The following is a 16102-nucleotide window of genomic DNA, read 5'->3' as shown; positions in this document are numbered from 1 at the left end:
TCATCGACGAAGGAAAGCAGTTGTAGGGATGTCAATAGTAAGTCTATTTGTGAAGAGGTCCGATGTAGCACGCTCCAAGAGTCTACCACCCCCAGTACTCGGAAAAGGTGAAAGATCACCATGGCTATTTTGAAGTCCCTCGGGGCAAGTGGGTGAGATTTGTCCATCAGGGGATCCTGGATCCCATTGAAGTCTCCCCCAATGATTGCTTGGCCCTCGGTGAAGGGGTGAAGTTTAGCCTCCAGCTTCCTAAGGAAGGACTCCTTTCCCTGCTTATTTTCTGTAAACACTACATTGGGTGCTCAAAACGTTTGCCCTGTTAAAATGCTTCAATTTTCCACGTGTGAGAGATCTTCAAATCTAGGTGCATTTTTAACTAATTTGTTTCCCGTGTTGAAATGTTGCATTTCCCCGTTTCTTCTGGAAACACCTTATTGGGTATTCAAAACCTTTGCGGTGTTCAAATGCTGCCATTTTCCATGCGCGATAGATTTATTTTTCAAATCTAGGTGTGTTTTTAACTCCTCTGTTTCCCTTATTGGGTTGGTGCATTTTTCCTGCCCTCTGGAACTCATATCCGGGTATTTTAAAAACTGTTGCCCTTGCCGGCTGGTGAGTTCCTTTGTGCACTGTTGCAGCCACCTGTCTCCCCACACCCTCCCTATAGTGCTCCCCATCTTCCCTATCTATCCAAATTCTACTCAATCACTTCCCTCTCTTTGAAAGCCTAGAAGGAAAAGGTTTATTCTGGCCTCTAACCCAGGTCTGCCCATTGCTGACACCTATGTCAATGCTACCTCCAGGCAGACTATCACAGACATTCTCTTTGTCGTTCCCTCTCCTGACCTATTGACTCCCCATATGGTTTTTGTCCTCTCCCCTTTCTCTTCCTCACCCATTAACGTGGAACCAGATGGGAAGTGCTGTTGGCTCACTTCATATCATCCAGGTGCATCATCAATGTCTACCTGAATTGCACTATCATGGCCCAGGGCTCATAGCCCAACCTAATCCTTCTTGACAGGCGTCTCTCATCAACTTCCTCCCTTCTCCTGCCACCTCTCCTCCTTATTCCTCCTCCCCCACCCCCTCCAGTAGTGGTACCCCACCCCTGTACAAAGGGAGCAACCAGATTCACTTAGCTACCCTCAATTCTCTCCCTGGTGTCAAACACTCTTCTGACATCTGTCACCTCCTTGAAGACTTTGACCTTGACGTCCTCGCCATCTCTGCCACTGCTTTTGAGACTCTTCATCCTGAAGGCTACAAGATCCTCTACAAGTCCAGGCCTAACTGGCCTGGTGGTGGCATGGCCCTTGTCTTCCCTGACTGGATCCCTGCCTCTATCATACCCATTTAATCCTACTCCTCCTTTGAATGTCTTGTCTGCAAGCTTTGCATCTCCCCATTCGATCACTTTCGCCACCATCAACAGGACCCCTAGGCAGTCTCCCTCACCTCTTCTCTCCGGACCTCTACCTCTAAGCTTCTCCTTGGACTCCTCTGATGCATCCCTTCCCTTCCGCAACCTCGATAACTCTTTCTCCCTCACTATTCCTCCCTCCAATCCAACCCTTTCAGCCGGGCACACTCTGGATGTGATCATCTCAACTGACCTCTCACTCTCTAACCCTCTCAGTACACCTATCTCTTGGTCTGGTCATTCTCTCCTCCCCTCTCACCTGGAACTCCTAGGCTCCCCGGCTAAGCCTTGCACTACCAGCTTCCTTCTCCGTGATCTGACCTATGAAGCGAGTGTCAGTAGATGCCTTTGCTGCCTCTTTTATCCCTCCCCTACTCCTGCTCTTGACTCTCATTCTGACTCAGCCCTTGCTAATCTCCATCTTTCCATCCTCAACACCCTTGACATCCTTTTCCCCTGTCATGATGATCCACACCAAGCCTCCCTCAAAGTGCAACAGTTAGTTTGTTTCCAACCTAGCCTCCAACCTAGCCTTGCTAAAAAGGAAGTGTAGAATTGCGGAACGGAAATGATTGGCTTCTTGCACATCGTCTGACAAACTGACCGGCATCCTCCTCCAAAGGCATTACAGACCCTCCATCTGGTCCAAGAAGCGGGCCCATTTCCAACCTTGCATCTCTGGGGTCATTAACAACACGGCTGAACTTTTCAAAATCTGTAAGGAACTTGCCAATCCTACTGCAGCCTCTAGTTCGCCTCTTCCTCCCCAGCCCCTCTCCACTGCCTTGAACTCCTCCTTCTCTCATTTCCAGTGTTACACCGATGACTGCAGCCTTCCTTTAAGCTGCCCTCTTCTACCTCCCCTCCTTCCACTCTCATTCCCCATTGTCTGATTGCTATCCATACCTGGTGCGCTGTCAATTATCTCTGTCTCAACGCCAGTAAGACCGAGATCCTTCTCATTGGAACTCCTGCCCCCCCACCCTAAACTCTGGCCGCCCTCCTTGGGCCCTGTCCCTCTTGTGAGGCAAAAGGGGGAAGGGAGGATTGTGTGCCAGGTGTTTCAGGGGCTAGGGGGGATTGTGTGCCGGGGGGGTTTCAGGAGGAAGGGGGATTTGTTCCACAAATAATGAATCTCGTTCATAATGCATGCAAAGCTTGGACATTCTTGATTGTGTTAAAGTGCTCTTGATTCTACAAGTGATATTTGTTACATGTACCCATCCACCAGTTCACAAATAATTGTCAATCAATGCCTGTCTGGCCAACCTACCCTCCCTCACCCCAACCCTGTGTGCATTTGCCCCAACTACGGGCACATGCTCATCGACACTCTCATCCCCAGGTGGTTGGCCATCAGCTGGCAGTGGCACATGCCTGTGACAGCAGATGTTGTGCAGCATGACACAGGTGAATACGATTTTGCCTACTTTCTCTGGTGCATACATCAATGCCCCGTCATACGGTCTATGCACCGGAAACGTGTCTTCAGCAATCCAAATGCCATTTCCACACAGCTCCGTGTACACCCATGGACAATGTTATATGCCAGCTCAGCTGGAGTCGGTGGATTACGCACAGGGGTCATGGGCCATGTGTACTGCGGGTATCCAGAATCACCTGCAGGGGAGATACATTAGGCCTAGGTGTGTTCAGTGGATGTACAAGGCTCAGACATCTTTAACATGAGCATCAACGTAATGTATGTGTTCAAAGGGTACATGCTATCTTATTGCAATGTTGTCATACATCCTTCACCTTTCGGGACATGCATGTGCTGAGGTATACATACAGCAGTGTATTAAATAATATGATTAAATACAGGTTTTGCAAACACACTGCGCACAGACACTAGTTAAAACCACGTTGGTATAGTACTTTTAATTAACACTAGGGTAGCCTGACACGTGTTTCGAGCACTTGCTCTTCCACTGAGGCTGCAGTGAGGTATGAATCAGTTGCGAACCATAAGTATGGTAAGTGATTGAAGAATAAGTCTCACGGGCTCCACTGTCACTTGCAGTTGCAACAACAATTCATGCCACAAATCCGAACTCAGGCTCCAGTTCGGATTTGCAGCGGAGACGCTGCTTCAACGCGGAAACGCTTCAATAATTGTTGTTGCAACTGCAAGTGACAGTGGAGCCCGTGAGACTTATTCTTCAATCACTTACCATACTTATGGTTCGCAACTGATTCACACCTCACAGCAGCCTCAGTGGAAGAGCAAGTGCTCGAAACACGTGTCAGGCTACCCTAGTGTTAATTAAAACTGCTATACCAACGTGGTTTTAACTAGTGTCTGTGCGCAGTGTGTTTGCAAAACCTGTATTTAATCCTACTTACCTGGTGGAAGACTTGGCAAGTCCCGCCCCCTGCACTCACCTGCAGCGCCTCTCACTACACTTAAGCCTAACAGGTCCTTGCGCTGAACCTCGCCATCCCCCCCTTGCCAAAATTAGTTTTCTATTAAATAATATGTTATTGGTTATGTGTGTCACGCTCATGCTGAACAGGGATGATATTTTTCGGATTGCTACTTTCATTATGGTGTATGCTGTGCAAAGTGCAGCATTTCCTTTATGGGGTACTTGCTGCATGCACCACCCCTGTGTCTAATTGCCACAGTGGTCTATCCCTTCCTCCAGGGTGAGGCTACCCTTATATCTGCCTGTTCACGTAATATGTTGTTAGGTGATGTGTTGTGGCAGTTGCAATGGCAGATGTCGCATTTGCTACTTGGCACAATTCTGTACATTTGGCCAGACATGTGAATGGCCATTCAGGAGTCACTATCTCAGGGCTGGTCATGGTTGTGACTCCACTACTAGTGTACAGTGGTTTTGTGGATGTGCCTACATCAGGACTCTATTGGCATTCCTGTGTGGTGGCCAGGGTGGGATATGTCTTGGGTGTCAGGGTTAGGAGCAGCACAGCGACACACACAAGATGCATTGTGGTTGTGATGTTTCCATATGTGATTGTGCTTTCACAAGTGTGTGGCATTCAGAGTCAGTGTGTTCTCTTGTGTGGAACGTGTGCAAGCGTTCTCGTGCAACACCCATGCATGGAAATGGTGCAGTGCTACTGCTGGCTGTGTCTCCTGGTGGCATGCAGGGATTCCTGTTTGTCTGCCCCCACCCCCTTCAGGTGAACATTGGCATGCATTACATTCAGGATTTGTACTCTCCCAACATCCATGTGTGTTGGCCTCAATGCCTCTCCATGTAGGCTGGCAGGGTACGGTTGCGCAGTACCATGGAGTCGTAGGTGGATCCTGAGTAGCGGGCGCAACAGTGGGTGAAAACTAGGTTGGGGTTACAGGTCATCTGCACGTTCAGGGAATGGTAACTCTTCTGGTTCCTGTAAGCTGCCTAATGGTCGTGGGGTGCTACCAGTGCAACATGTGTGCAGTCTACGGCTGCAATCACGTTCAAGACTTGGGCAATGGCATGGCACTTTGTCTTGAGCTGGTTGACCTGTGCCTGTGTGGCTGGCAATGCAATGTGCTCATTGACATGGAGCAGAAGTGCATCCAGCACCTGTCCCAGCATGGCACTGATGGTGGACTGGGCCATACCATGCATCATAGCAACGGTGTGTTGGAAGCTGCCAGTCCTGAGGTACTGTAAAATGGACACAAGCTTCACAAGTGGCGGCACAGCAGTGCCGATGGCTATACGGCTGCCCATGTCAGCCTGTATTTTGTCCAGCAACTGGGTGATGGTTGCCCGGTTCATCCTGTACTCGGTCACCAACTGCCCATCAGTCAGGGCCCAGGGTGTTGGCCTGACCCTGGGGATGGCTGGCCTGCTCACTGGTGCTGGTCTCCTCCTCCTCCTCCTTCTCCTCAACCCCACCAACCCCTCTGCTCCCAGGGCCCTGGGCTGGTTGGCAGGCCTCTGTAGCTCAAGGCGCAGCAAGTACATGTCCACATCAAGGCTCCCGGCTCCAAATGGCAACATTGTGTTGGGGAGGGTGTGTGGGACATGGGTGGGTCTTGTGTAGGCATCTTGTGTGCATTGTTTTCACCTGGGCCCTTATTGCTGTCTCATGTGTTATTTTACCTCCAGCATTTGGCCGGATTTATTTTTGGGAGTATTCCCACCGGCTTTCCGGCACTAATAGCTCCAACGCTGTACTTATAATGGCTCTGTAATAGCGTGTTTGGTTGCAGGCGCTATTACAGCCGGCGGTGCTAGTGCCAGCTGTGATAGCGCTGCCGGGATTTGCAGTCGTGATCCGGCGGAGCGGTATTGGCGCCCAACTCGTGATGCGGCCCCTGGAGTGGAGTTAAGTGGCCATAAAGACCATTAATATACAGAGAGAAGGGCAGGGGAGCAGTACACAACCCTGGTGCACCCCTCGCTTCAGCTGAAAAAAAGCAGTGCACTGTCCCTGCACCCCACTCTTCACACAGGCCACCGTCGAAGAAGGCAATCTCTCCAAGAGATCCACCAGTACACCTGGACAATTCATGGATCTGTGCACACACCAGAGCTTATTACGACTGACCTTGTCAAAGGCGGTGCTCAGATCCATGAAAGCAAGAAAAACAGGTTCCTCATTAATATACAAAGAGTGAGCACATTCCGGATAAAGGTTCAAGGACTGCTCAGCCGATCTAAGACCTGGTCTAAACCCCCACTAAATGGGGGAAAGAATGTTATTACATTCCACCCAGTACTCCAATCTTCCAGAAGACCCACCCCATGATCTTAAGAGTCTAGACATGTCTTTCATAAAAGAGGATAACACCAAGAGACAGCCCATAGCAAACTGCACATGGGGACTGTTATAAAAGTCGATCACCAGCACATCATTCCCGCCCATCCTGCGGAATTGACCGCCTGCAAGAATGGAGGGGCGGATTTCACTAGATAGGTGGGTTTTACCAAAATAGACAGACCTCCGTAGCAGCGTCCTGTAGGATTTTTTCGTGCCATTAAACAATATGCCACAAACCCATCCACAGGGATATGCTCTACTACCCAGGTCTCCTGTAATAGGACAATGTCAGCCTTCTCAAAGAGTGACTTGGTTTCTGGGCTTCTGGATTTACTGCCAGCCACATGCCATAAAACAATCACCAGGGTTTCAGTTGACCAATCAGACACAACATTTAGCGAACCACCACTTACTTGCCCCTGTGAGGACAGGGCCAGTTCTCAATCTCAACCCTTGGCCCACGTTCCCTAAAGCTGCTTCAAAGGTGGGGCCAGTATAGGGGAGGCCTACACCTTCTCCCTTGCCTGCTGAGAGACCTGGAAACTCTTTAAGGTGGCCTGTATTAACGTCTGCTGCAGTTCTGTTCTTGTAGATCAATAATCGGACACTTGGGATCAATGCTACTATATTGGCCGAATTTCCTTAAAAGGACATGTGGGGGTTCCGGAGAGTCATCCTCCCCCTCCACATGTCAGTAGTTCCATGAGTCATGAAGATGGCATATATTGGCCTTAGTGTCCTCAAATACCTCGGTCTCCCTCCTAGCTAGAGCATCTCCACAGTGTAGGATGCACAAGCAAACGTTTGCATTAACAAAAGAAAAGCGAACTTTGCACCCCTTACAAAACATACAGTCCGAAAGAATGCGTACAGTGGGAAACAGTTGAAATGAAATATCATTCACCCCAAGCACCTCCGATAGGCCTTTCGCTAAGTCTCTTTTATGGGCATTTTTATTACCATGTGTTAGGCCCTTAAAGCAACAGATTAAATTTGTATTTCGTCAGCCGCTCAGAGAATCGACCTTGGAAGTCCCCTTCATAATGCCCCCAAAAGAAATACCCCGAGTGGCATGAAAACTCAATGTAATTTCCACAGTCGTCCAGATTGAATTTGCACGCTATCCTGCTTTCCATTATCAGCCTTGAGAGTAGTTTCAGAGCTAGGCGACCTGATGTTAGTCTCGGCCAGACTTTCGGGCTGCATGAATGTAGTCCTTTGTCTGTGCATAGTCTTTATCCCTGTGATTCCGGCAGCCCCCATGGCCCCCACCTTGCTGCTTGCCTCTAGCCCTACTGGTGAGCACAGGCCCAGACTGGACATACATATCTTTATTCCTAAATTACAAAAAAGGTAGTAGGCGCCCCTCTCTCGAAAGAACACTGCATGGTACCCTGTTCAGTGTGCTCAGAGAGGCACAGCTCCACCTCACTCATGAGACCCAACAAGGCTGAAACACGTGTATGGGGTTGCTGTTGGTACTCGTGTTCAGAAAGGAATTGCCATAGCATTTCGGTACTGGACTGCTCATGTGGTCAGGACAAAGACTGATATGCAAATGGAAATTTCCCATCTCTGAAAGGTACAGTGAGCAAAAAGCAGATGGGTGCGAACTCTCAAAGTGGTTAAAAACCACTGAACAGGTTATCATGCCGTGTTCTTTCGAGAGAGGGGTGCCTGCTACCTTTTTTATATCTTTATTCCTGCCAACATCCCTTGCCGCTAGGCTAGACTCGACAGGGATTTTGCCAACAGGCTGATCGCCCCCAGACAAACGTCAATTTTTCCTGCATCCTTATTGCACCGATCTGTCAACAATCTGAGGGCATTCTTCAGTTCCAAGAATGCTGTGGAAACCCTGTTAAGATGTGTGACGAAATATAAGATATAGGGCCTCTTTATGACTCTAGCGGTAGTTAAAATGCTGCTGCCGGAATCATTCTTTTTCCGGCGCCCGGGAATGGGCAATTACTGGGGCATTGCCAAATCCCGGGCGCTGGAAAATATTTCTCCCCATTCCCATTTGAGTCCCATTGGACTCAGTGGGAATGGGGAGGACGTATGCAGTGCCTGTGCATCCGTCTAGGTCTGCGCATGGGCGCTGTTCCGCTCACCAGGTCAGACCTGGCGGGCTGAAAGGCACCCGCTCACAGACTCGTAGTTTGCCGGTCTGGAAACAACAGTACCAACAAGCTTACCGGTACCGTTGGTTCCGGACCGGCAAACTTGTAATGAGGCCCATGGTTCTTATTTGTACTTGCAGTGGGTCCGGCAGCTGGTTAGCCATCTAACAGCAGACTTAAGCCCAGAAGACTGGTGGCTGCAGTTGCAGAGATCCGCACTGGTTGGTTGCTACTAGTTTCTGTTATTATGGATGGAATACACAGGAGCTCTCTATTAAAGTTGCTCCCACCACTAAAATCCTGGCCAGGGTGGGCCACCAGACCGCCCTGGGTGTTGGATAGCCTTTTATGCTAAATGAAATCTTCCTCCGGGTTTCCACCCTCTTCACCCATGTGAATGGGTTCAGCATCTTCCAAGGCATCATCCAAGGCTACGTACTCCACCCTCTCTGGCAATGCCCTATTTCTTGTTAGACAATTCTCAGCATAGTATCGACCGATTGAATGCTCATATGCCTCCAAAATTGATCTGGATGAGGGTTCGGCCACAGCAGCAAGATCATGAGCAACATTAGATGCTTTGCCATTTCACACATTGAGTACTGGTGGCATAAGTGATGTAACCCATCTCCCTTCACAAACGTTATTCAGGCCCTTAATTGTGCCGCAAACTGTTCCCTGAGCTAGACGTCCACATAGCTGTGTCCACAACAATAGCATCCAAAGGTACTGACCCTCGGCTTGAGTCCATCACCACTATGCCTGCCCCTTGCACCCTGGAGCTTGTCTCAGCTGAAGTGTCGTCCATGTCGGCATTATCGGCAGTGGTAATGGCAATCACCAAACTTCTCTGGCTCAAGGAACTAACCACATCGATCACAGTTGACCACCTCAGCAAAAGTGTTATTAGTCACCACCTCTGCCTCAGCCACCTTGGTTGCTACAACCACCCTAGTTTATTAGGACCCTCGATCACAGAGGACGCCCTTAGGGCCCTCTGACTTTGGACAACCCAATTAATCATGGCCTGCCTTGATGAATTACAAGTCGCAGGAACCTTTGTGCCCATACAGTTTCCCATGGCACCTCCATTCTTCACTGCCTTCCGTGCCTGGAGTTTGGCCACCATGGCAATAATAAGTTTGAACCAAACACCCAAGGGTCCAAATAGGCACAAAGTGCTGAAGACTGCTAGTTGCACATAACAAACTACCACAAACTGTATCGTAGGGAGTAGTAGGGTAGAGTAGTATAGGGTAGTGCAAAGTGATTCAGATGTGTTCAGGAAAGACTAACAATTCCTGGCCACCTTGACACCTGATGCTTAAGTACTTATGGGTGCTCGTAGGTGGAGCTCAGAGAGCGCAGGAAGTGGTTCAAAAGCTCACCAGCCTGCAGTCCCCACCTCCAGCAATATCCTAGGTGCAAATCAGTGCCACTACTATAAATTGCTTAGCAAACTTTGCAATTTAGCAGCTAAGCATGTCGGTAAAACACCAATGGATCCAAAAAAGGAAAAAGGACCTCTAAAAAGACTTCTACACCCCTCACCCTACAAGAAGGTTATAGATTAGGTGCTTAATAAAAACAAATAATGTGGTCATGTGGGCCTCAACCACAAGGAGCAGAGGGAATACAAGGAGCCCCCAGCCCCAGGCTCTACCGCTCAGTAGCAGCCTCTGTTGTAACAGCCTCCTTTCTAACAAGCCTTTGGCCAGACCCGGCCACTACACTGCCGCTGTCACAGCCCTCCAGGAGCCAATCAATCCAAAATCAGCCATGTATGGGGCGGCTGTGTCAGTGACAGCAACAACAGTGGCTTTCCTGATTATAGCTATTTTTTTCCAGCGCTTTTCCTGCTACCGCACTGTTTTGCTGTCTAGGGTCTCGGGTCACAACTCGGCACAGACAAAATGGCAGTTTCGCCCTGGTCTTAGGAAGGCTAGAGAAGATAAAGTAGCACACTTGCACATCCACAGCACTGCACGGAGTGGCACTGATTGTCAAATGGCACCGCCTCCGACAATCATCAAGTATGCTTTCTAGATCTGCGTAACACACAGACACAATGAAATCCTGAGTCAGTCCACTGGAATAGCCTTGGTCGCCTGCCAGTGAGCCTCCAGATTCAGGCTGGGGTTACTGGCTTTGTCTGGACAATTTTTTATAGGGTTCTTTCTTATTTTGCAAATGTAGTCCCTGCAGGGCCATTGGATCAGGATTGGATCCTAGCCCTAATGTGGGGTGCCGTAACAGGGTGTGGCTCAATGGAAAAGCCTTCTAAGCTGCCGAAATGGCCTTGTGGAATTCTCTCCCCAGACACCTGAGAGTTTGACATGTAACCTCAATGATAGCCAAACCTAAGGGCAGGATGTTTTTTGAGTTATTTTCGCAAGCCATTCAAAAGCCTATTTATTAAACGCGAGAAATGCACATTACATTCTGGCAAAGCTAAACGAAAGTGTTCATAGTTGTACATTGAATAGAGTCTTGGATAGGCTCCATTGTTTGGGAACATCAGAACAGAAATTGTGAACCATGTCGCTAAGAGCATTACGTACATCGTGGGCAGAGGTCCAGGCGTCCCCGGTTTAGTAAATGAGTGAGACCGCAGTTAGTTAAGAATTGGCAATGAATTAATGGATTACAGCCCTTCATGTGCAGCGCAGCATGACCGAAGAAGCATCCTACAGCTAATGCTGATTCGTGGAAAATGACAAATTACCACATCAACCTTTTGCTGCCTAAATGCTCATTGGCAGACGGTGACCGGTAACCCCCCCATCAGCTTTTTGCTGGTAATGAGGATTGCGAGAAAAGTGACAATGATCAAGCAGTTTACTGCTGCTTAATGCTGATTGGTTGAGCTGCCTTTTGCAGCTGGCTCTATTTGGTTAAAGCAGGTTAAAACTAGAAACCATAAAAGGTGACTTGTTTTGGGAGAAGCAGGAGATGAGCTCAGCCTGTATGCAGATCCGAAGGCTGGCAGAGGGGGGCTGGAGGGCTGTAGCAGAAGGCAGGGGAATTCTCCTCCGCATTCTGGCTGGAATTTCATGCCCTTGTCATTACATTTTTAGGCCTTTTTGTGTCCCAGAAATACTTTTTTCTTTCTCAACAGACCTATTTTATTGAGAAGGACTACCTAATCAACAGAATTCCAGGCTCCTGCCTCCCTTTCATCTCCCTAATTTCTAAGGCATAGTCCCATTGGGAAAGAGGAGTAGTATAGATGGCAGATAGTTCTTTGAGGTACCTAGTATAGAAGACAGATCATTGTTGAGGTGCCTAGTGAGATCTGATGAGGCAGGCAGATCATTTTCAAAAACGTGTTTTATTGTGTTTCACCTGTGCTAGCGACTTTTCACATCAATTACAAAAATCGAATTTACAGTAAAACATACATAACTTTGATCTGTACATCTGTCAAATGAATTTTAGTTCCATTAGCAAATTCACGACTGTCCATGTTAACAATGTTTCATGTCCTGAACATTATCTTAGATATAGAGGCAGTGTCAATGATATCTGCCTACTCGTTAAGGACTTTTTGCATAAGAGTGTTATATTTAGTGACAATAGTGGTAGCAACGTTTCTTTATTACTTATTTCTCATAATTAAAAGATTTACTTTATACACAAAGCATTCATTGAGTGTTCATTGCTGAGAAGTTTGTCAGAAGTATTTGAATATGAGAACTAAGTGTGGAGCATCTATTTAAATGCATTGTATATCTCAGCTCCCCTGGCCTAGCGCTTCCCTCTCTGCGTTGCACCCCACGCATTAACACACTGCGTTGCTCCCCACGCAACTTGTCCCAGCGCTGCTCCCACGCAACTGTCCCCTGGCCTAGCTCATCCCTCTCTGCGTTGCTCCCCACGCATTAACTCTGCTCTGCTCCCCACGCAACTTGTTCCCGCTCCCCCGGCCTTGCACATCCTTCCCAGCGTTGCTCCCCATGCTGTCCATACCCTTTCCCTCCTCTCCTTCCTCTTCAGGCTCCCCTGAGCCCCGTGCAGTGCAATGTTCCCTGCCTGTGCCTCGCATCCTACGCCCTCACATCCTGTGACCATTGTACTGTTGAGCCCACTGTTTTTGCATTTCACTACCGTATTGTCTTTACATTGCCTGCATTCGTCTTCCAGGTGTCCTTGGACTACCAATGTTGTGCTTTGTCTATTTGCTGTATTGCTTACATGTCTCTTCTTCCCTTCTATGAACTCTGTTTGACCCCCAGCTGTGTATTCTGTACTGTACTTGCATTTTCAATCATTGAATTCCATTGTAGTGTATTTATGTTGTGTGCACTGTTCTCTCCACTCACGCTAGGACCTTGAACGGCCCTAGTGTTCTTGTTCTGTGTTGTATTTCTTGCTGCCCCTCTTTGTGCCTCCCTGTTTGCCCCTAGCAGGTTACCTCCCAGCTCCTTCTTGGGCTGCCACTGCCCCCTTACTCTCTGCCCTGCACCCTTTATGGTGCTCTTTGTCTCCCCTATCTTACCTAACTGCTATTCTATCGACTATCCTATCCCTATCGCTAAGTCTGGTAGAAAGAAGCTCAAAATGGCCATCCTGGTCCCCAAACTAGGCCTCCTTATCGCTGATACCCACACCAGTTCTTTCTCCAGACAGACCCTCACAGACATCCTCTTTGTTGTCCCCTCTCCAGGCCTATGGACCCCACATATGGCCTCTGTTCTCTCTCTTCCTTTTTCTCCTCTCCTGTTAATTGTGGTACCCGGTGAGAGGCCCTCCTGCCCCCCCTCCACTCCTCCTTCATTAATGTCTACTTACCTGGTACCGTCTTGGTTCAGGGCCCTCAGGCCTTTTCGATGGATGCTTCCCGCATCTCATCAACTTCCTTTCTTCTCCTGCTACTCCTATCTACCCCTGTCTGGCTCCTCTGCCGCCTCCTTCCTCCACCATCTCTCTGGCACTCTCCGCTGCTACTTTTGGCTGCTCTTCCTTCTCCTCCTTCCACCACCTCTGCGGCACTCCCTACTTCCTCTCTGACTACTTTACCACCTCCTCTGCCCATTCTTGGGCACCTCTAACACTTCTGCAGGTCCTAGCTCATGCCTGTACCCTCCACGGAAGTCTTTCAAAGGTGGCAATCTGTTCCACGTCGCTACTCTTAACTCGCTCCGCTGTCAAACACTCCTCAGACATCTGGCGTTTCCTGGTAGAGCTTGTTTGGATGTACTCAGTCTCGCCGAGACTTGGTTCACGTCCAGCGCTGTCACGAGTTTTGATGCTCTCCTCCCTGATGGCTACAGATCCTCTCTGAACCTAGAACCAACCGGCCTGGAGGGGGAGTAGCCCTGATCTTCCCGGAGTGGATGCCTGCTTCTGTCATTCCTACGCAGGCCTACTTCTCCTTTGAATGCCTGGCCTGCAGGCTCTCTATCACTCCTGGCCTCCTTCTCACTGTGGCCACCATCTACCGGCCGCCTCGCCAGATCGCCCTCTTCCTCTCTGAGTGGGGTGACCTCTCCTCCTTCCTCTTTGCCTCTTCCTCTCAACTTCTCCTCGAAGACTGTAACATCCAATTGGATGCTACTAGCCCCTCATGGGGCTCTTTTGTGACCTCTGTGACTCTCTCTCTATTCTACCCTCTGGCCGACTCACTCTGCAGGGCACACCCTGGGTGTTCTGATCTCCTCAAACATCACCCTTTCCAACCTCCTCACCACTCCTCTCTCTTGGACTGAACATGTTCTTTTCTCCTCTCACCTGTCGCTCTCTGCCCCTTAGGTTAAACTGTCCCTAGCAGTGCCACCCACCTTGTCAGTCATCTGGCCCATGAAGTGTGTGTCAGTGGAGGCTTTTGTCGCAACTTTCTCTCCTCCTACACCTTTGGCTGACTCACACTCTGACACAGCCCCTTCCAACCTGTATATCTCTATCTCTCTAACACTCTTGATGTCCTTGCCCTTGTCACGGGGATCGGGTTGAAGCCTGCATCCAAGTGCAACTCTTGGTATGATTCAGACCTCACCACCCTTAAACGCAAATGTAGTGTGGCAGTGAGGAAGTGGAGGGCATCAAGCACGTCCTCTGACAAACTGATCTGCCACCTGCTCCAAAGGCAATACAGACTCTAACAAATTGGCCGAACTTTTCAAAATCTGCAAGGAGCTGCCCAGTCCTGCTGCAGTCTCTACTTCTCCTGTTCCCACCAAGGCCCTTTGCACGGCCTTTGCATCTCATTTCACCACTACAACTCAGGACATCCTGTCCACTCTCTCTTCCTCTACCTCCTCTTCCTCCTCTACCATTCCAGGTCCCTCTCTAGCTGGTTCTCCTATTTCTTTCTTCTCCTTCCCCATGTTCACTCCCAACGATGTTTCTAGACAAGTCTGATCTATAAAAGTCTCATCAAAGCAGGTGCTCCCCTGCTCCTCCAGAACCATTAAGGACCACATCGACACCCTTGATCCAGCCTTGGCCGGTTCTGCAATCACTCTTTTGCCACTGGAACCTTCCCCTACCCCCTTAAGCACTCTCCTCTGCCGAATCCTTCCACTCTGGAAAACTATCGCTCGATCTCCATCACTCCTCTTCTGGGGAAAAGCTGCCCATCTCCCAGCTTAATCACTTCTGTGATGTCTCTAAGAAATCACACTATCAGTTACACCTCATCAGAGGTATTCGTCCTTTTCTCACTTTCCCCCCAGAAGCCCACTGTCTCCAGAGCCATGGTCCTCTCTAGGCTGGACTACTGCAACAGCCTCTTTCTAAATCTGCATGCCTCTACTCTTCGCCCTGCAGAACTTATCCAGATCAGGACTGCAAGACTTGTCTTTGGCCTCAAGCCCAGGGATCGTATCTCTCCAGCCCTGTAATCTCTCCACTGGCTCCCTGTGGCTGCGAGGATCAAGTTCAAGATCCTCTGCATCGTCCACAAGGCTTTCTGGCACCGGATACCACAGTACATCCAACCTTCTCTTCCTCGCCCCCATTTAGAGCCCATATGTCTCTGTTGTTGAGGCAGCTCCACTGGCTCCCTATTGAAAACCGGATTCTATTCAAGCCCATGTGTATTGTACATCGTGCCTTTTATGGCCTGGTGGCAGTGTATCTGCAGGAGAAATGTTTGCAGTATGTGCCTACGCACTCTCTGCGTTCTCGGTCCACTTTTCTTGTAGTGGTCCCTCAGATCAGACTCTCACGGAAGGGTGGGTGTGCCTTCTCGGTAGCTGAAGCTAAAGCTTGGAATGATCCCCTCGCCCTACGTATGACTGTTGATCATCTTACTTTTGGACGGCTATTGAAAACTCTACTATTCTAGACTTTGATAAATCATGAAAATCTCATATTTACGCGACCAGCGCCATGATGCCTTTGGGCGTACTTGCGCTTAACAAGTTCAGTTAACATAACATAAGCATCTTCCTTCTTGAGCCCTCTTCCACCACCAACTCTCAGATGGTCAGACGCTTCTCCAGGTAGAGAGTGGGGGGTGGATCTCTGTCTTCAACTGGAGCCTCCCTCTGGAACAGCTTCCCTGCCCCTCTCAAACTTGAGCAGGACCACCTAAGGTTCCGGAAGCAACACAAGACTTTCCTTTTCGCTTCCGCTTTCTCTCTCCCTTGCTGATGTTCTTGTCTGCTGTGCATACTGTTTACCTTGCCACCCACTGAACTTGTGGGACATGGCTCTTGCACGACCGGTTGCCTTTGCACTGCCTCTGGGCCTCCCAACCACCTAAGGGACTGTATCTGCAACCCTACCGTCCCCTAACTCCGTGCACTTACGAGCCACCTCCCGGCTGCACTTACTGGTTACTTTCTACTCTTCCCTCCCCCTGGAACTTCTATTCTCCCCACCC

The 16102-nt window shown here is 49.2% G+C and overlaps 1 protein-coding gene across 1 annotated transcript in view; it reads left to right on the top strand.

Annotated features, from left to right (window-relative positions):
* The window catches only part of LOC138489345 (zinc finger protein 271-like), a 128093-nt gene that overhangs the window by 96223 nt on the left and 15768 nt on the right, over positions 1 to 16102 (top strand). The window lies entirely within an intron of this gene.

The sequence above is a fragment of the Ambystoma mexicanum genome, chromosome 9 (genome assembly GCF_040938575.1).
Source record: "Ambystoma mexicanum isolate Mex_15411 chromosome 9, UKY_AmexF1_1, whole genome shotgun sequence".
In the NCBI taxonomy this organism is placed as follows: Eukaryota; Metazoa; Chordata; class Amphibia; order Caudata; family Ambystomatidae; genus Ambystoma; species Ambystoma mexicanum.
This window is presented reverse-complemented; position numbering and strand designations above follow the sequence as displayed.